Source organism: Cimex lectularius, unplaced genomic scaffold, assembly GCF_000648675.2.
Source record: "Cimex lectularius strain Harlan isolate CLEC.00 unplaced genomic scaffold, Clec_2.1 scaffold46, whole genome shotgun sequence".
NCBI classification, from domain to species: domain Eukaryota; kingdom Metazoa; phylum Arthropoda; class Insecta; order Hemiptera; family Cimicidae; genus Cimex; species Cimex lectularius.
Genome location: NW_019392654.1, coordinates 1,402,043 through 1,424,344, shown reverse-complemented (window position 1 = coordinate 1,424,344; position 22,302 = coordinate 1,402,043). Strand labels below are relative to the sequence as shown.

Here is a 22,302-nt window from a genome sequence, read left to right as displayed (position 1 = left end):
AATCGCTGTGATTTCAGACTAGAAAACTGTAGCATACTTGCTTAGGTTTCGTCAGTTCAGTCTTGGGTCTCAAAATACCCCAGCTCCCACACCCTTGTCAGTTTTGGAGCCGTCAGTATACCAGTAGGAATTTGCCTTTAGTGGTGTTCGTTTGGTCCATTCTTCCCGTTCTGGTATCAGTACTTTGTACTTCTTGGTAAAGTCGTACTTTGGAGTAGTGGCATCAATTGGCATACCTAGAATGGCATCTGCCTGTATCCTGTTGAACCGAAACTCAACTGGAAATATTGTATTATATTTAAATAAAATTTCTGTTCATTCTCATGAAAAGTAGTATGCTGAAAAAATTTTAACCTGTGCCAAAATAGGCTAATAGATATACAATGGAACTGGACTTCTCTTAAATTATATAATGAGAGGTAGAGGAGAAATTACAACGATCTGTTTGGAAAGGTGTATAATTTAATAGCAATGTTTCGTTTCTAGCTTTCAAAATCACCATTACATGGGTATTACACGAATGGGTGTTGCAAACGAAAATCAGAAGATATTATTAAATGATTAACAAAGAGTAGCTGTTATTTTAAATTGTGTCTAGGCACTGACGTGTACTACAAGTCTGATCATCAGTATACCGGCTTTTACGGTTTTAGGGGATTATGTTTTATAAAGAGGGCTTCAATTTTCCTCGTGTCAGAGACAATTCTCGATTAGAGCACGCCTGATTGACGGCTGACATGTCAATCTTTTATCATCAGCCTTGCTCATTTTAAACTTTGAAAAGTAGATCATCGCAGCTTCCAATCATGGAGTAGGTCCGATTCCAAAAGTAAATTATTACATTGGTGAAATTATTCAGTGTGTACGACGCCGAATATTGGGAGAGAGAGGCCATTCCTCCAGCGGAATGGAGGTCAAAATGTTAATGATACCTAAACCACGAAAAGAAAACTTGCGTACATTGATACAATAAAACTTTCTAAATATGTTTATGAAATTTGTCTTGTGAAAAATGTTCTGATAGACCAACCCAGTGTGAATAGGTAAACCAAAATGATCAGCAAACGACCAAATTTGAGGTTCATCACCCCCTCAGATAACACATAAAAATCTCACAATATTTAACTGAGTCATTTACATAATCTTGAATATATATTTGTATTATTTAAATATATTGATTTCACAAAAACAATTAAATATAATTAGTCCGATTGTAAGTTAGTCCTACGGTTTCTAGTCTTCTTCCTTTAACCATAAAGACATAGAATAACGTTCTATCTGTAATTCGTGTTTTCCTAAAAATCGATTGGCTAATTACATTCACTTTCATGAAAACGGTACGATCGTATCATGAGATTGTAAACAACGGAATAATCCTTTTACCATCAAGTTATCGTTCAAAAGGATATTTCCATAAGCGTTATAAGCCATCCCACAGTCCGAGTCCCTTATAAGGCCCGATCAATGCGCTAATTATTCCAATCCCTTCTAGAGACGTCCCAGTTCTTAAAATTCCATTGGACAGGTATTAAAATAAAACCACAAAGAGAAACGAGGAAGACTGCCCCATATTCATCCGCATAAAATTCTTTCTTAAATTTTGAAGCAATCGATCTAATTCTGTTGCCGTTGTTGTCGCATTTATATATCATCCCTCTATAATTAAATTACATCATAATTTACTATAATCAACCCACGAGTAGACGTAGTCGCAGGGCTCCCAGAACCGTTATACGAATTTTATGCGCACCGATCAATTCGCTAATTACCTCTTAGGCATTATTTACAAGCATACTACTGTACCCTTACTTCCCTCAAACATTTTTGAATCTCAAATGTTGTAAAAAATTCATACCAATCAATATGACTTAAGAATTCCCCCATATTACAGTAAAGTAAAAATGAAAAGGATATTTTCTGAAAACGAATTTTACGACCTGTTTCATTCAGTTACGACCCCTCATTAAACGTAACGCTCTGTGGTCGTTTATGCTTCTTTCTCTGGATGTTATAAATTAATTCACTTTGGAAGTTTTTCCATCGACAGCAAGCTGTTGCACAATCAAAAGCTTCCAATCAACCTCAGCCCCATTGAACAAGATCTCACACTCTTGGAAGTTGTCGCCTTAAAGCTTATTTTTAAAATGAATTGCGAAATTTCGGTCAATGAACTGATGACAATAGTATGATCTAACGATACCTCTGTCGTATATATCATCTGTTTCATATTTTATCTTCTTTCATACAATGGCGGATTGAACAATTAAACCCAACTGTTTTCAATTAGTAAAAATAATTCAATGATGGTCTAGGTAGACTTAACGTCCAAATATCCGTTGGGTATGGAGGATAAGGGCCAGTACCATTTTACAATTTTTTTTTCATATTATTATAGATCAAAATTCCATGGGCTAAGCCGGGATTCGAACCCGGAACCTTTATCGTGGCAAATATGAACCGGACGTCCTAAACACACTGCCAAATTAATTTGTATCGTATTACTTTATTCCGGTAATTCCAGTTTGTGTAATTTACAATATTACAGGGAGACCTCGAAAATCGTCTGCCCGGGTAATGCTCTCGGTTCGCCAACTAGGTCATTTCAGCCTCAACGTAGTCAGTTCCTAAATCCTTTTACATTCTCAACCACCCTTAAATGCATTACTTATTTACATATCTTTCACTCAATCGGTAATGGACTCCATCATCCTTTTCACCTATTTTATATAACTAACCTAATATTAACATATGGTACTCAATATTGGGTGCCTTCTCACTGCACATTCACGCAAATAAATACATTCATTCTCAACACGCGATAGGGACCCAAAACTATCATTACTATATACAATAAAATAACCCTATTTCCTCCAAGAATCAGAACAAGGGACTGAGATAATCGCACGCTCAAGCACGCTGGATCCTATGCGCTCTGTATACGGAGCCAAGGATATGCACCAGGCCATTGAGTGGAACACAGAGGAGCAACCTTTCTACGCATCCCGGCCACTACGCGGGTTTTGGTCCTCCTGTTTATCATAATTATTTATTTATTTATTTGTATTTACGTTTTAATAATTAATTTTGCATTAATTCTTCTATTCTGGCCCAAATTTACATAAACACTCTCTAGCCACGTGTTTTTCATTTTTTTTTCAAAATTTACGTTTGGTTAGTTTCATGACTATGTTTTCAAAAACCTGTACTGTATCTTCTTTACTATTACTGGTATTTCCTTTGTGTACGTTTATTCCTTTTTTTATAGTATAGTTTTTTCTTGTTTTTATGTATTTTTGGATAAAAAATAACTTTATACACTGTATTATTTTTATGAAGGTGAGGCAATAGAATTAATTTTGTTTGTAAAATCAGTATTCAAAATAAATTGTTCCAGTAAATTTTCTTTTTTTACATATCTTTATAATTCCTTTTCTAAGTTCTTCTATGTATACAATATCTGTAACAAAATAAATTGTTACAGTAAAATTTCTTTTTTAAAAATCTTTATAATTCCTTCTGTAAGTCCATCTATGTATACAATATATTAATTGTTACTGCCTTTTTTTTCTTTATTTGATGGAGTTTTGTTTAGTTTTAATTGAAAATAGCTGAAGAGGGGAAGCATCCAGAATTTGATTTTTACAACAACAAAATAAATATACTTTTTATGAGTGTGTTTTTGGTTGTCTCCGTCTGTGGGATAGAGTGGGTAAGAAGATAAAAAATAAACTTTTAATAACAACCTATTGAAGAAATAGAAAAATAAGAATAGCAATATTATCAACTAATGATAAAACAGATTTTTTATAAGCTTAATCATTTTAATTAATATAATTTGTATGTTATTACTTAAAAAAAACTGACACATTAAGATAACTAGCTTGCAGTTTGTTCGTCTCTGAGTACATGATCTAGATGTAATTTTGGGTTAGACACATTTGAGCATTTGTGAATGTCTGTCTGTCGCGTTCGCCTTTTTTGTAGATTTCGGTACCTTTTTTGTTTCATGGCACGCATTCGTTTTTTTTAGTAGTGCAAATTATTGTGAAAATTAGTTCTAAGCTAATGAATTTTTTTTAAACAGAACTTGTAGTGTTTGTCTACTTCCACATTTTCCTGGATTTTTCTCGCAGGAGGTGGACATTTAGCCCTTTCTGTGCGTCGTACAATCGCTCCAAAAGTTGAGAAGCTTCTTGTTGAGTTGTACCAGGTGATGAATCTGCAGTTTGGCCGATTCCTAACATCCCGACATGCCTGTCTCCAAAAAGCAACCCCAATTTGGCAGACCAGAAAGATTTAACGTTCATTCAAAAGTTTTTAGGAAGTTGCAAGCTTTGCGCTTCCCCACATTTTCTACCAATTTGTCTGATATATTGTGGACGTGAAGATCGAACTAGCCGCATGTACCCTGTAGGGTGATAGAGAAGAAAGTTCATTCGGTTACTAATTTCATTTACAATGAACCGTTAAGTCAATGTTGATAATGTAGATATCAATAATCAACTATTCTCAAAACTATTTCTATCCTGAGCTAATCTGTTTCAACTAGATCACTAATAAAACGTAAAATATAGCCATACAGAGGGCTTAACGACACCTTAATGTCAAATCACTTTACAATACTTTTTACACATTATTATCAATTCAAATTCCAAAGGCTGTCAGGATTCGAACCCACAACCTCTAGCATGGCAAATCCTAGTCGGACGCTCTATCTACTCTCTCGTCAGCTCTGTTAATACTGAAAAAACTGAAACTATTAATAACCACGTTCGCTAGCAGTTTGTTTATGATCATCCCTGATCTAGATGAATGTTCGGGTATCATTTAGATTATGGTTCACCGAGGTCCGTTTAAGCTTCGTGTCTCTATTGGTTTATAAAGTACTATTGTCAACTAATGGTTTTCAGCAGAGAACATGTAGCGTTCTATTTATGTCCTCATTTCGGGAATTCACCTCTATTGTGCGTCTTGCAATCGCTTTAAAAGTTCAGGTTTCTAGTTAAGTATGGCAGGTGATGAACCTTCAGTCGTTTCCTATCATCCTGATCTGCCTATCCTCGCTAGTTTGGAGCAACATCAATTTGGAAGACCAGAATTATCGGAAACACCTTCTTATTCGGTCGCTAGTAAAAAGTAAAATAATTCCTGTCGTATGGAAGAGCTTATCGTCCAAATATGTGTTGGGTATAACAGATGAGAGGAACTTAAACAAAACTTCCAAGGGCTGTATGGGGTTTCGATCCTGGAACCTTTATCGTGGCAAATACGCGCCGGACGCCCAAACTCGTCTTATCACATACATCTTTATTTTCAATTCAAATTTAATTTGAATTTGCAATTAGTGTAATTACAGTGTATGCTTGGACAAGTTTTACGTTGGGGAGAAAAGAAAAAAAAGCACAAAAAGATGAGCTTCTGCCTCGTATATTTTAATTTTTATATTGAAGCGAATTCAAAGTGTAGTTTCCAATACCATTTATATGTTTGAGGGTTGTTTTCGCAAGAACTAGGCACATTAAGGACAGCAAGCATGTAATCAATAGGGGCCCATCTACGAAATGAACTCACCGATCTCAAACATTTGTTTTAGGCAACTTGAAGTTTGGCTAGTTTACATGTATTAGACCATATGAGGCAATCATAAGTTAAAATCGATCTAATGTACGGAGAGTAAATTAATTTTTGTTGGTAATGTTTAAACCGGACTTTTCATTGGAATAGCAAATGAAGAATTCAATTGTTTTGTAAATTCGAATTTGAATGTACGTCCAAATACATATTTGCTAACATTGTTCCAGGGTCATGACATATAATACACACAAAATATGACAAATCGGGATTCCTTTTGGTAAATAAATAGTTTGGGTTTTACTTAGTTTTGGTGGTTTTTTATTTATTTTTTTAATTTGCAGTATATTACAACTACCTTCAATAACAATGAGAAGGGAAATATACACAAAATCAAAAACAAGAGTGGATGAAACGCCCAATGGATGGTAGTACTACAATGATGGTACAATGTTTGTTTAATACTTATATCATTATGATTTTTACTGACATTGAGTAGATCTCGCGGCCATCGTATCTTCAGTCGACGAAGAGGGTCTTCATTCGTCTGGATGACAGTTTTGTATGTGATGATTTACGGGTGGGAAAGTTTTGTGAAATTTTCGATAGCAGGGGCGAATTTCATCTTCAACGATAGGAATATTTAAGTCTGTATGTTAGCTTCGTTTGATAAGCATCGAGGATGTTTTGTAGAATTAAGGATTTGGAAGTTTGGATGCAGAGGATGTAATTTTTGGTTGAACCGCACACTTCCAGTCCGTAAGTTAAGTAAGCCTTAACTGTAAAGCATATTTTGGTTAAAAAGTCATGCAAGAGCCCTGTATCGTATAATTTCTTGACGTCGTGTGTTCCATGTCAAGCGTTTGTCGAAGCACAGTCCAAAGTACCGCACATTGTACGAAGTTGGGAGGAAATATTATTTAAGTAGACTTGAGGGGAGATATTTCTACGGATGAGGTAATGAGGGTGGATCTGTCTGTGGTAAATTGTATTATTTTATTTTCATGCTAAGACTCTAGTAGTGTGAAGTGATGAAGGTTTCGAGTGGTGACAGGATCGGAGTTATAGATAAAATTGCTATATCGTCCGCAAATGTTAGTTTGATGGTTTTAGGATGTAATGGAATGTCAGCTGTGTAAACCTGGTATAGTGTGGGGGCCAGAACGCTACCCTAAGGAACACCAGCATGAATAGAGAAATATGCAGAAAGGGAATTGCCTTCACTGAGTTGGAAAAACCTGTCAGTGAGATAACTGCAGTATGAGATGGTAGGTGGAGGGATTGACGCCCTTGAGCATGAACAGCAAGCTCGGGTGCCAAACTCGATCAAAAGCTTGGCTTACATCAAGAACGCCCCCAGAACAGTAAGCTCCATGTCAAGGGAGGTGGAAATAATGTCTACCACTGATGGACAGTTGCAAAAACCAAATTGATGGTATATTGTATTTTGAGAATTTAGGATTGAAAGAATTCTTTTCAATAAGAGCTTTTCTGAATTTTTACGAAACTCAGTTGGCCATCTAAAAGGGACATCCTAACAAATAAAAGACCTACATTTTCTAGTACCATAATGGTATACTAGTCCCCTAGTAATTTAATTGATGTTAATAACTACAAAGGTATTTCTTGTGTAGATACCATTGCGACAATTATCAAAATTTCCTTCATTTCAGAAGATTAAATTGATTAAGCATTTATATTCTACTGTCGACAATTTTATTAACCTTATTAACATAATTAAACGTCATTTTCTTCAGAGAAGCAATAAAATTTGTCGTTTTTGGTATTTGTCGTCGCTCAAAAGCAAGTGAATAATTAATCTTGGTACTTCCTCTAAATTTATTTAAATCATACAGGACATCTATTCAAACTCTCATTCGGCGTATGTGAAAGTGAAGCCATCATAAAATGTTTAATGAGAGTACAGGGGTTGCACAAGGCTGCGTACTGAGCTCGCTCTTGTTCGCGCTCTTTTTGGATTTGCCAGGTTGAAATCGGGTGTGAAAATTTGTGGTGCAATAAACAAAATTTGGATGTGACTATATTGCACTCATCGCAGATATTGCTGAGTCCAAAGGAATATTAAAATTCTGGAGCCTTCAACTGTTTGTGGCACTAGGTCTAGTTTTCAAATTCAGTTCGGCTTCCCCCCAGCTATTTTGTAAATTTTGTCCAAATTTATTTAAATAATGGACATTTTGTCAAACAGTGAATCTACCACTTATAACGTATCAACCGGATTGCCTCATGGTTCAGTTTTTGAGCCCTCGTTGTTCAACATTGATAAACCTGTTGATTGTCTATCAATAGCCTTAAAGTAGGGCTTTATTAGATTTGAAAAAGCCTTCTGCTTTATGACACAACGGTCTAATTTTCCAATTAATTCAGTACCGTTTCCCCACCTTTGGGGAAATTAAAACGAACCACATTTTATCCATAGTTACTTAAACAATAGACTTTTTTCGTCTATGTTACAAAGAGTAAATCTACCAATTACAATACGATTAGTACTCTTGTACTAATATATTCATTATTCGTAGTTAAGAAAATTTTTTAAAATTTAAATTTAATACATTCAGGGTTTAGTACAATCCAATGCCATCCCAGTCGAGACTAAATTTGGCAGGTTAATTCTATCTCAATTCCTCATAGTGCAAACTGAAAAACCCCTTTTATTTTAAAGTGCAACCGGTTCAGTTTTAATAATTAACGTAATGTTTTAGTAACTGATACTTCGTGGCTAGAGCGGGAAAAAAATCGATACGTTTAAAAATTTTAAACACACGAATTTATTAATAACCTTTTAAACCAAGGATATTAACTGCGTCATTTGATTATTTAACAATGACTCGATGAATATTCATAAAGATGCATTGTACGGGGCCCCCTTCCGGAGAGTACACCGATTAAAATATTCCGGCACAATCGGCAAACTTTCTCGGAACGAGTTCTGTTTTTAAAATTAATAGGTTGAGACGATTAGGAAGACGTGAGTTAGTTTAATACGTCCATTTGATACTTATATATTTATGCAATTTAAGATCTTTTGAACCTTTTCGTCTCATAGAAGGTATGACAGTCTTAAAAGCTGGGGGGATTATTACCACAAACTGCCTTTCATATACCTGTCTGTCAATTATTAAACAGTTTTCACGTTTCCTTTTCCGTGTGAGGGTAAGCGTGAAAACAAATATAAAATTGATACTGTTGTTAAATGAATGTCTATTTTTTTTAAGGGTATAATTTTCATAAGAAGTTGGACGGTAAACAGCCAGACTGTCAGATATCAATAGGTCTTATAAGCCGGAACGTCCCCGGGGCCTAATACGAATTTCATGTGACGAGATCAATTCCGTAATTACCAGCCTGTTCAAAGGAGTTTTTCTTCTTCAAATTCCTTCCCGAGCTGATCAAATTGCGAGAAATTGTTTTTCCTTTTCTCTCACTCACTTCCCTTCTAAAAACAATCTATTAAACCTACCAAATTATTATACAAATCTAGTTTTTTATATCTATAGATCATTTATTCTAATTGATTGTATATAAATATTCACAACTTCAATACATAAGATTTAACTTCAGCTGGAAGACAATTCTCCTTTATGCATAATTAATAATATATGCCGATAAATGGTAACACATACGAATTTGAAATTTTGTTTTATACAAAATAAAACGTCTAACACAGGGGCAAATACAATATTTCTCAACTTCACTCGATACCACAATAATATGATAAAACCAGTCTAAGTCCTTCCTATGATCATAAAGATCGCGTCTAAAAAATTTGATAAAAATCAGACCAGTAAATTTCGAGATTATCTCTAACATTCAAACCAACTTTCTCTCTTTATAATATTAGTATAGATAAATTTACACATCAAAATAAAAAATCCGTTTGTGGTGAAACAAGCTTTGACATAAGGCGAGATAGAAGAACTATTGAATGATCTTCGGATTTGGGTTCTGGATATGAAGTGGGCAGAAAAACTTCTTTTTTTTATTTTAGAGATTTTATGATACTTAAGGAGGAAAACACAACCCGACGACTAAACAACGTAGATTACAGCTAATGAAATAAAAATTTATATAATGATTTAACTTAATTAAGATTAAGATTTAACTTCAGTTGGAAGACAATTCTCCTTTTTGCATAATTGACAAAATAAATTACACTTCTAGAAACTTTTACCAATTTGAATTATGTTTTATACAAAATAAAATATCCGTTTAACATGATACAAGCTGGGAAAAAAGACGAGACAGAAGAACTACTGAATGATTTTCAAAATTTGGGTTTGGGTGGGTTTTCTATTTTCCAGTTCAAACTGAAATTTTATGATACAAACTAAAAGCTGAAACACAACCCTACAGCATAATTTTTATATACGTAGAGTACACCTAATAAAATAATTTAAATAAAGGCAATGATGAATTTAAATTATACAAGCTTGATAAAAAGGCGGGACAGAAGAACTATTGAATGAGCTTGTTGTTTTCTAGAATCTTTTACAAATTTGAATTTTGTTTTAAACAAAACAAATGTACACACCAAAATCAAATATCCGTTTAACTTGATACAAGCTTGAAAAAAAAGGAAAGACAGAAGAACTACTAAATGATCTCCTGATTTCGGTTTTGGGTCGGTTTACCATGGGATTTTATGATACAAATTAAGCAGAAAAACACAACCCAAAGGCTTAACTTTTATATACGTATAGTACATGTAATAAAATAAAAAATTTAAATAAAGACAAAAATATATATATATCCAGCCTGTCTTACACAAGATTTAATTTGAGGAGGAATTCAGTTCTCCTTTATATATAAATAATAATATATATTACATTCTTCTACAAACGTTTACAAATTTGCATTTTATACAAAAGAAATCTACACATGAAAATAAAATATGAGTTTGACTTGATGTAAGTTTGAAAACAAGGCGAGACAGAAGAACTACTGATTGATCTTCAGATTTGGGTTAGGTTCGGTTTACCATTTTCCAGTACAAACTGAAATTTTATGATACAAACAACAGAAAAATTTAACAATATAAGGAGAAAAAATTTACCTAAAGACAAAAATGTTTACATCTCCATCCTGCCTTCCATAAGATTAATTTCAGTTGGAAGACAGTTCTCCTTTTTGCACAATTAATAAGATAAATTAGTTTTCTGGAAACTTTTACCAATATGAATTATCTTTTGTACAAAATAAAATACCCGTTTAACATGTTACAAGCAGGAAAAAGACAGGACAGAAGAACTACTGATTGATTTTCAAATTTCGGTTTGGGCCGGTTTTCTATTTTCTAGTTCAAACTTTAATTTTATGATACAAAATAAGCTGAAAAACACTTAACCCAACGACTAAGAATATAAGCAGAAAAAAAATTTACATAAAGCAAAATATTTAAATCTCCAGCCTGTGTTCCATAAGAATTAATTTCAGCTGGAGTACAGTTCTCCTTTTTGGAAAATTAATATAATAAATTATAGTTTTCTAGAAACTTTAACCAATTTTACTTATGTTTTAAACAAAATAATATATCCGTTTAACATGGCACAAGCTTGAAAAAAGGCCAGACAGAAGAACTACTGAATGATTGTCAAATTTGGGTTTGGGTCGGTTTTCTATTTTCCAGTTCAAATTGGAATTTTATGATACAAACTAAGCTGAAACACACTTAACCCAACGACTTAACAATATAAGCAGAAAAAAATTTACATAAGGACAATCATATTTAAATTTCCAGCACGCCTTCCATAAGATTTAACTTCAGCTGAAGACAGTTCTCCATTTTGCATAATTAATCAAATAAATTAGATTTCTAGAAACCTTTTCCAATTTAAATTTTGTTGTAAATTGTTTTATATACAAAATGAACTAACAAGCCACAATAGAATATCCGTTGATCGTGGAAAAAACATTTAAAAGGAGAAACAAATGAACTAATGAATGATCTTGAGATTTGGGTTAAGATCGGTATCCATTTTTCAGTTCAAAATGAGATTTTATGATACAAACTAAGCAGAAAAATCCAACCCGACGACTGCTATTTTATATACGTAGAGTGCAAATAATAAAATAAAAAATTTAATTAAAGACAAAAATATTTATATCTTCAGCCTGCCTTATACAAGATTTAACTTTAGGTGGAAGGCTATTCTCCTTTTTTCATAATTAATAAAATAAATTACAGTTTTCTAGAAACCTTTTCCAATTTGAATTTTATTTTATAAAAAATAAACTAACAAGCCGAAATAATATATCCGTTTAACAAGACACAAGCTTGAAAAAAAGGCGAGGCAGAAGAACTACTGAATGATTTTCAAATTTGCGTTTGGGTGGGTTTTCTATTTTCCAGTTGAAATTGGAATTTTAGGATACAAACTAAGCTGAAACACACTTACCTAAACAACTTAACAATATAAGCAGAAAAAAAACTACATAAAGGCAAACGTGTTAAATTTCTAGCCTGCCTTCCATAAGATTTAACTTCACCTGGAAGGCAGTTCTTTTTGCATAAGTAATCAAATAAGTTACTGTTTTCTAGAAACCTTTTCCAATTTGAATTTTTTTTATACAGGCGAAAACAGAAGAACTACTGAATGATTTTCAAATTTGGGTTTGGGTCGGTTTTCTATTTTCCAGTACAAACTGAGATTTTGTGATAAAACCGAGCCGAAAAAAAATTCACCGGACGAAAGGTCACAGCCTCGGTCAAGCCAGGCTACTGCCGACGTACAAAACAATGTTTGTATTTTATGTTTAACATTTGCATACTAATTGTACGGAAAGGTCTCTCCAGTCGGCTTCAACGGATAAAAGGTCGGCCACAAACGTGCTCCCGTGCCACAAAAAAACCCAAAAAAAAGATTTTCTAGCCCAATTTTTTTTTTTTGATAGTTTAAAAAACCTATTTATAAAATTCGTCTGACAATTGAGAAATTGTGTTTTATATGGATTGGTAGTTTTTAATGATGGTTTAATTTGATATAAACACTTGTTTTATTGAGGAAAAACGTGCGACTCACCTTTTTTTTATTGTGAAGTTGTTGCAATCCTTACTGAAGAGGGATCACCTTTGCTTGATTGTGACGAGAAAGCTCTGTTACATGTTTTCTCAGGTCGAAGCTCGTCCCTTGTCAAAAGAAGTTTTTCGATCAGTTTTAAAATTTGATGTCATCCCTCAGACAGGGAGGCAACACCACGCCCATTGGTTACACCGAAACACAGTTTGTTTTTCTCTATCTTCGTCCTTGATCCGATGTGAATGAATTCCGCCAGATCAGCCGAAAGTCGTCCGAGATGTTCCAGAGCTTCCGTCCCGGTTAGAACAGTCGAAACTAATTAAATCCGGAGTGGATGAAATTAAAATTGCCATTAACCTAATAGGCGAGACAGTTTAGGATTGATACGATTCGGCGTCTCAAGGAATCGAGCCAGGAAGGGTCTCGTGAACATCGAGCCGTCGTCGGTCTAGACTTGCAGCAGACGGACAGACACTTACGCGAATGAGGTTAAGCCCGAAACTCGAAAAAGGCGAAGGAGGCGAACTTCGGCGGCGGGGCGGCTGGAAAGAGCCGAATCAAGTCCGGTGCGCAAGCCCGATGCAGCGCTATTGACTGACACGGAAAAGGCGGGACTTGACGGCACTACCGAGGCCCCACTCCAGCGGCCCGCGCCAGCGTCGCCCGCCCCGCCCACGACGCCCTCCTCACCGCTACCGTACACCAGCCTCAGACACACCTGTTGTATATTATACAATCATTTAACTTGCCCAATTTAACTTGTAACGCCATCTTTAACAGTTCAGCTAAAACAACAGCACAATGCTAAAAAAGTAGTAGAGATCAGTAGTTCTTTCATAATTAAGAAATACGGTACAACTTAGTCCTCTTCTGATCCCATCATCACCACTGAGCCAATAAATATTACAGTCTGGTACATGCTAACTACAGCAGCCGTAATGGGTCATTCCTTCAGTTTCCATACAACGGACGACTTGCTATATCTACAACACTACCATGGTATGGCTCGATAGTAATGACTTTTCATCTTACATCTTAGACTTTTCAAGCAACAGTCAACTTGGTATACACAACACTTTATAGTCTAAGCATTTTTTCTTATGTTGCGACGAAAAAGCATTACCCTGTATATTGTTTAGCAAACATAAATATGGACAATGTTCTTAAAAAATATGAGAACGTTAGTCTAAAAAACTGCACAATAACGCAACGCCAAAAATATTCCCATGTTCGTACTATAGATCATTAGTTCTTTTCATAATTTAGAACTATGTTAAAACTTAGTCCTCTCCTTAGTTTCCATACAACAGTCGACTTGTATAATGATATACACTACAACTGTGGTCATGGCTAGTAAGTAACGACTTGAATGACTGGATAGTCTAAGTATTTTTTCTTACGGTGCGAAGCAAAAGCACCACCCTATGTATGTTTAGTCAGCACAAATATGGACACTATTCTTAAGAAATTTGGGAAAGTTAGTCTGAAAAACTGAAGAAGAAATACGCATCGCCAAAAATATTCCCAACTTACTGGTGATCAGTAGTTCTTTTCATCATTTAATAACATACATAATAACTTACATTCACTAATTTCGTGGTCCGCTTGACCAATTAAATCATTACAATTAATTAAGGTTTTTAGTTGAGATGAAAAAAAGTTAATGGCACGAGAGGGATTCGAACCCACGATCTTCGGCTAGATACGCCGCTGCTCTAACTTGAGCATATCGTGTCCTCGATCCACTCGGACATCAACTTCCTATCTCAACTCCTTATGAGTTTTCCCTCCTTTTTGCCATTTTTCAAATGTCGTGTAATCGGTTTGGATTCTCGACGACAATTGAAATGGCCACGGAGAGTTTTAGTGAAGTGTACTTCATATTAATTCTTTAAATTCACTAATTTCGTGGTCCGCTTGACCAATTATGTATTACAGGGTTTTAGTTGAGATGAAAAAAAAAAGGAGGGAAAACTCATAAGGTGGAGTTGAGATAGGAAGTTGATGTCCGAGTGGGTCGAGGTCACGATAGCTCAAGTGGTAGAGCAGAGGCGTATCTAGCCGAAGATCGTGGGCTCGAACCCCGCTCGTGCCATTAACTTTTTTTCATCTCAACTAAAAACCTTAATTAATTGTAATATATAATAACTATGTTACAACTTAGACCTCCCCGATCATCATTACCACTGAGAGAATGGGTCATTCCTCAATAGTATCCCATACAACGGTGACTTGGTATACACTACAACTGGGTCATGCCTAGATAGGACCGACTTGAATGACTTTGTAGTCTAAGAATTTTTTCTTATGTTACGACGAAAAAGCACCACCCTGTATATTATTTAATAAACATAAAAATTGACGTGTGTGGTGTTTAGTGACCGTTACTTGATGATTATTTGGAGGTCGTGAGATGCGGTATGGTGTGACGTAGGTTTTAGAAAAACATTTTCTTTATCGTGCCAACGTTTCGTTCTTTATTGAGATCATCTTCAGGGATCAAATTTTTTTCGTGTATGTGTCGTGTTGAGAATGGGCACAACTCAGTAGTTGAGATCAGTATAGTTCTACCACTCACTACTTAAGATTACTATCCAAAATAATAATTATTTTATGGATGGAGATAAACGGCCGATACACCTGTCCAGAGTCCCTTTGTGAAATAACTCTCCACGCCGCTAATTGCACTAATCGTCGACCTCATAGGTTTTATGCCTAATTTCATAGAACTAATTATGAAAATGGCGCGCAATGACATATTTGCAAAAGGTCTATAATGAAATCTGTGATACAAAAAAATTGAAAGTATTCCGAATATTTTCTACATTGCTACCAAAAAGGTCTACTGTGGAAACCGCTAACTTTATAATTTATGTAATGGTAATTAAATATTATTTGTTTTTGTCCAAGTATGAAACCCCTCTGAGAATTCCTCCACTTTTTATGTTTTGTGAACTCATTCTGAGGTGGAGGTGTTTGATCTTGTTATCCTAAGTATACGTTCTGGAGTATATGTGCAGATCCTCCGCTGGCCATACTCGGGTCGGTGTTTTATCAGATGCCAGTGACCGGTATGTAGCCTTATAACTCCCCCCTGTTTTACCCCTACTGTAGCGATGTGTTTGCCAGTTTTGAAGAGTCCTTTTATCACTAGTGTCTCAGTGACATTTTATACACTGTCTACTTTGAAATTAAGTTGTCTTGCAGAATATCCTCCTTTGGCCAGTTTGTATGCTTGTTCAGTACCCAGAATTCCTTTATGTCCAGGTCTTCTTAGTACAATGAAATCTGTTTAGGAACAGTATGGTGTAACTACTTTTGTTTTTTTTAGGAGAGGAGTTCTCTAAAGAAAGATGTTTATCATCTGATAACACTAGGTATACGGTGTAGATTTAGATCAGGTAATGATTTATGTTAAGGTTCTCATAGTTTTCTTGATCCTCCTCATTGAACCTATAAATGGTGTCATAATTGAATATATCAATGTTGTGTCGGTGTTTCAAAGATGCCAGTGACCGGTATGTAGTCACTCCCCCAGTTTTACCCTGTCTGACATGGCACCTCTAGAGTTCGTCCTTGCCGCATGTTGCAAGTAATAGAAATAAAAACAGGGTTACTTGAGAAATATACTAAAAACTAGTTGTAAAAATCGCTGAGATTAAAAAAGAAAAAATCTTAAAATCGAATGATGATTGATTATGATCGTCTGCAATTTTTTCCTATTCATAAGCCATAGAGAGAATCGAAATCACTTGTCGACATCATAGTAAAATCGTCCTTAAATTGTAGGTGTGTCCTACCTTCCTTATCCCTCATTTTTTTCTTCATTTATTTTGCTGTTAAGTAAAATAAAAAAAATTACAACACAAATTAATCCGATAGTCTGGAGGAGGAACAATGTATACAGGTTGTTCCGGACCAGTGTTTCCAAACTGTTTAGAAACAATGTTCAATATTGTTCAGAAACATTGTTTACAGTTTAGATTAGGCTTAATGAGCCAACGTTACTCATTAATATCGACTTGCATTTCCACACATGCAGTTACTACCTGCCTGCCAATCTTGAACTTTGGTTGTTGAAAAAAAAATTCACCAGCGTTTTCACAGTTATAGAAAGCATTTTACAATTACATTCCAAGAGTAAAAAGAAAGGTTGACAGAAGACATTTATTGAAAATTCCAATGGTTATTGTTGCCAGTGAAGTCTTTCCTTTAAAAGCTTACATAATGAGACCTTCCAGTGTATTTTAAGAGTACACAACTAACTTTTCGAATACACCATCCGGTTGTGTCCCTACGGACAGAGGATTTCAAATCACCAGAGACCATAAAAAAAATCGAATGGGTTTATGAAAAAGCATTTCTCGTTTTAGGGCGGACATTTCGCATATTCACGATAAGACTATAACGATTATTGTTTACTTTTGTAAGTTTAAGAAAGTGACGTTAGAAGCGAAACAGGAACTGAAGTGAAACTGCCATCCGTGACCACACCGTCGAAAAGTAAACTAAACCAATTGGAGGCCCCTACTCACGGTAACGTAATGTCCCCGTCCTTTAATGCGGTCCACAAGGAAGTTCAGACATCACATCTTAATAAATGAATCATTCAAAGAAGCACAAATTCATGTACAGATCGTCGTAATAATTGTACATTCATACAAAATTTATATTGAAAATCCTTGGTATAATCAAGATTGTTTATATTGAAGGGGGATGCTTCCGAACTTTTTTCTCATTCTGGTATACAATTTGTCTGCGTAAGATTATTTTCAAGCGAAAATAATTCATATGCAGTAAGGTCCTACTACGAACTTACAATTAATTCGGAGCTCTGTTCGGATAGCCCAATAATGCAGGCACAACAATCTGATTTATTGAGGAATAAATTTATCCAGCAAACGTGGTACTCACATTGAACTAGTTTGAAAAATAAGTTATTCTGAAAAATTTGGACGAGGTTGATGTACTTAAATTGTTTCGGATGATCTGTCAGTCCCTGTTTTGGTCTTTCATATGTTTCAACTTCTTGCCATATTCAATTTTTATTATTTTCATAACATTTTTGGTAGAAACCCAACACATACGGAATTTATTACCTCGTAAACCTCTCAGTTGGAAAGGACCAAACTACAGGTTCATTAGCTGGTCGACCCGTGTTATGTCGTTACTTGAAATTTTGATCTGTCTACCCTTGGGTCTGTTAGATGCATTTCTGCTTCTCGCCATCTTCAGTTTTCAGTAATAATTTCAGTTAAAACCAAACAACAAAGGTGGGTTGCCTGACAGACCAAAGGCTCGGAAAGGGGACCAACCTATAGGTTCATTAGCTCGTAGACCTGTGTCATGTCGTTTCTTGAAATTTTGGTCTTTCTACTTTCACTGTTTTGGACTGTCGGGTGTGTTTTGGCTTCTCGCCATCTTCAGTTTTCAATGTTAATTTTAGTTAAAACCAAACAACAAAGATGGTTTATCTAACAGACCAAAGAGATCGGAAAGTTCCAAATTACAGGTTCATTACTTCGTAGACCTGCGTTCTGTCGTTTCCTGTAATTTTGTTCTGGCGGATCGGTTGTGGCTTCTCGTCATCTTCAGTTTTCAATGTTAATTTTAGTTAAAGCCAAACAACAAAGATGGTTTGTCTGATAGACGAAAGGGCTCGGAAAGGACCAACCTACATAACTTACATGCTTTCCCGATTACTCATCGTCAACAAGACAAGAGGATCTTTAACGTCCGCACCTAGCCTATACGGCCTTATCGGACGTTTTGATTCTCAAGATGAGAGCTGACGCACCTCTGCATACAACGGAAAAGTGTTACCGCCGCACCATTAGTGTAGTGGTGTCCCGGCCCCTAAGGGTCGGTAGCCACGCTCTCCGCTTGTCCACTCCGAATGGTCGGGCCCGCATTGTGCGTCGGGGCGTACGCCGCACGCGAAGGGCTAACGGGCCGAAATACATCAGCCCGTCCCCCCACCCCTCGCGTACTCCCTAGATAGAGAAGGCAACTCTATCTCTCTGAGGGTAGAGGCTCCTCTAGCGTAGAAACTTTCGGGAACGCCCCGACAGCGGTTTCGGATTAAAGTGGGATTGCTACCCACCCCCTAGATGAGCACTGTCTACGGTAAAAGGTCTCATATCGAGCTCAGCCTACACCTGCTGCACGTAATCGAGGGACGCCATAGGTCTAGCCTAGGTGGTCCGATCCTTCGCTTCCCCAAGGGTACCACGCCGGTCATACGCACAACAATGCAAAGCATACTCGAGTCAAAGACCGCCGATATCACTACCCTTTTCCAATCGCTTACTTACGCATTCGAGGGACTGTAGCATGATCATGACGTCCTCAACGCTTACATGCTGTCGTCCGGTCGCAACGTCTCCCGTGAGGAACGGGGGTAATACATTGGCCATACGCAAGCTTCACGAAAGGTCCCAGATAGAAGACAGCCTCTGTCTAAGTTCCCGCCAGGGGCGTCACCACAAGCCACCACGAGTCCATCCCAATGTCACTCAGGGCTGGTTTTTGAAACGTTGAGTCACCCCGTGGTACAGATGGCCATTTCGTCTTTGTAGACAGGATCTGGTGCACTGGCCCTCGTGTGACTCTGCTAAGGCACCCGCCGCCCCTGCCGACCCTGAGGCCGACATAAGACATCTTGTGCTTTAGAGAGGTTGCCACGCCCCCTGGGCTGCACCATTATTTTGTGCCCGGATACCCCCCTTGTAACCAAGGGTTAGGAGGGGTCACAGGATAGAATGAAGGAATTCGGATTGAAAAACAGGGCCGTGGAAGAGAACACGAGGTGAGCCGTTTCGGGGTCTCGAGTCTCAACCACATTATACCACCCGTTGTCGCCGTGGTTCCACATAGAGTGAGCCATGACTCCCAGGGTGGGGTCATAACTGACAATTATGAAGTAATGAATGTATAGATAGACCAAATTTATATGTATATGCTCGCTGATTTGGTTTGTTGGATGCATTTCTGCTTCTCGCCATCTTCAGTTTTGAATGATAATTTCAGTTAAAACCAAACACCAAAGATGGTCTGTCTGACAGACCAAAGGGCACGGAAAGGACAAAACTATAGTTTCATCACCTCACTGACCTCAGAATTTATTGTTTAAAGTGCACCTAACTCGGCAATACAGTCTAGAACCGACAGAACAACCGACCATTGTTATCTTTTAAATTTAACTGAAAATTTTCCTTTCTGCCAACCGAAACATACTTGGGCTTGACGGATATTCGACGTAGCGAGAATACCCTGTACTTTTCATAAATTCTAACATTTATTATTGTCTTTATTTGTAATTTATATGTTAACGTATTTTACTATTCAACACTGATTCTTCTGAACGATGGCGCCGCCTCTGTCAGCATTTTGTTTCTCCAAAGACCTCTCACCAAAAGCACGAGCGGTCAAAAACACGAAATTATGCTGACGTAATAACTCATAAATAATTTTTTGTTTGTAAAGCGAAAATGTTTTGAACATTTCAACTGAGACTTGGCTCCTCTGTGGGTTATTTAATAATCTAGCAGGCTTCAATCATTCTGGCATCAAGCAGTCTCTAAAAAAATAAACAAGAACAATTAATAAGAATATTCTTTCAATTTATTAAATACTTTACGTAGTGTTTATTTATTGGAAAGGTTTTAATAAACGTTTATAACTCCATTATTATAATTAAAGTTCATTAAAAAAAATTATATTGTTATAATTTTCAATTGCAATATCACCCTCACATCCAATTTTCCTTTTTATGTCTACTTTCTATTTATTCAAAAAATTAAATTAAATATTTTTAGAAATTCGATTTAGCACAGTTCGTTTGGGCTTCTTGTTATGGGCAAAATTCCAGAATATCTAGACTATGTCTCGCCAAAGCCAAAGCACAACACGTTTCAAGATTGGGGTTTAATTTATATACTTTACACTAATAGTTTTTGTTCGAAAACTATTTGTCTTGCTCTTTTGTTCTTTCTCACGTCTGCATTAAGATTTATATAGCCTTTGCTAACTGCAAGAAATTGGATTGCTTATGAACAAATGATCAAAAGTCGTAGTCTTAATTCAAAAATGCCTAAATTGCTCTTGTGTGTGATCTGCAGTCATTTTGACACTTCCACCTCTTTAATCGGATCTAAGATCTTAAAATAACGAGTGCATTGTGAATTATCCAAATTCTAAACCTCTTCCGAAAGTGTAACGTATAAAATAACAAGGTTCATTTTGTTGCTGTTTAAATATTCAGGTCAAGTTTAAAAGGATTAGTCGTGATAAAAGGGAAATTCCTAAGCTTCTTTCTTCGCTTCGCGGGCTACAGCAGTGGCTAACGTCAAATTCTGAATTTGAGTTTAGTTTAAAATAAAAACCAATAAAAATTTTTACAAAGGTTACTATTTTTCGATTGATGCTCCCTTGAGTTTGATTTAACGTCTGTTTCTAGACTTTAAATGTAAAGTACCTGTTTTTGTAACTGAAAGATACTAAATTTCAGCTCCCAAACTTCTCTCTATTAGAGGTTGGGATTTTTCCAATAAATTTCTATAAAAGTATGCAGGGTGTCCTTTTTAGATGGCCCGGTCATATCTGATCAATAGAAGCATCAAACAAGACGGCGTCATTTCGGTAACAAGATCTATACGAGCTGGAGTTCCGCAGGGACGCGTATTGAGGCCTTTTCTTTACTTGTGCTACATCCATGACATCCCCAGATCTAAATTGGCAACCACATGTGATCTTGCTATACTAAGAAGAGGCAAAGATGGTCTAATAGGAAAAATACCATATTGACTTAAAAAAAAAAAAAAAATAAGAACCACATGATGGGAAAATACTTATGAATTGGGATGATGTTGAAGTTTGCCGTAGGTACGCACGTTTTTTAGTTAATAAATGGTTCTAATTAAAAAAAAGAAGGTATTTTTCATATTTACAACATCAAGAACAACACACACACACACACATATTATGTGGGAAATTTGCTGAACCCCACAGTTCCATTGCGTATGTCCAAAGTGGTCGCAGTAATAACGTTTTAGTACAGACGGTCAAAATAGATTTTGGTGCTAAAAGTTTCGTTGTTTAGCCTATCTTCTGTTGTTTTTGTCTCTTAGATTTTGGGTGGGAATTCCACGTCCGTCTACTGTCTAGGTATCTAAATATCTAACAAGGGTCGAAGTATGTACAATAGAGGGCAGAACTGTAATTCTTCAATGTGTATATTTTTCCTTCTTCGGTGTTTTCCTCCACTTTTCACCATTTGATAAACTGAAGTTGTTCTTGGATGTTGGGAGTTGTTGGGATAGGATTTGGGTTAGATCATTCGGTAATGATGTTGTTGGTATGTGTTGAACAGCAATGTAAATGGACAACAGGATGGGACTAAGAATGCTCCCTTGTCTTGATCTGATATTTTATTATCGTTATTTCGCTTTACTGTGGAGCATAAAGGATTCCAGGATAACGGAAATGCATTATCCCCTGGTGATTACGTACGACTTCACCTGGAAAATCACTTAATTGAAATAACATAAAGACTAAAACATAATTAACTAAATAAGTTACCAATTGTTATCACTATTACCTTACAGACGATCCATATTCCTCCAAACTAAATAGAGTTGCCTTGTCGTGCCGAATTTTTGTGTCAACTCCCAATGGAACCAAAGATTCCAATCAA

General features: G+C 36.1%; 1 protein-coding gene across 1 annotated transcript in view; it reads right to left on the bottom strand.

Annotated features, from left to right (window-relative positions):
• The window catches only part of LOC106669393, a 130,100-nt gene extending 116,887 nt beyond the window's left edge, over nt 1-13,213 (bottom strand). Inside the window, exon 1 of the mRNA XM_014398864.2 lies at nt 12,612-13,213. The gene's annotated coding sequence lies outside the window, so the exon portion shown is untranslated. The remainder of the gene's footprint in view (nt 1-12,611) is intronic.
• Nucleotides 13,214-22,302: the final 9,089 nt, after the last annotated feature.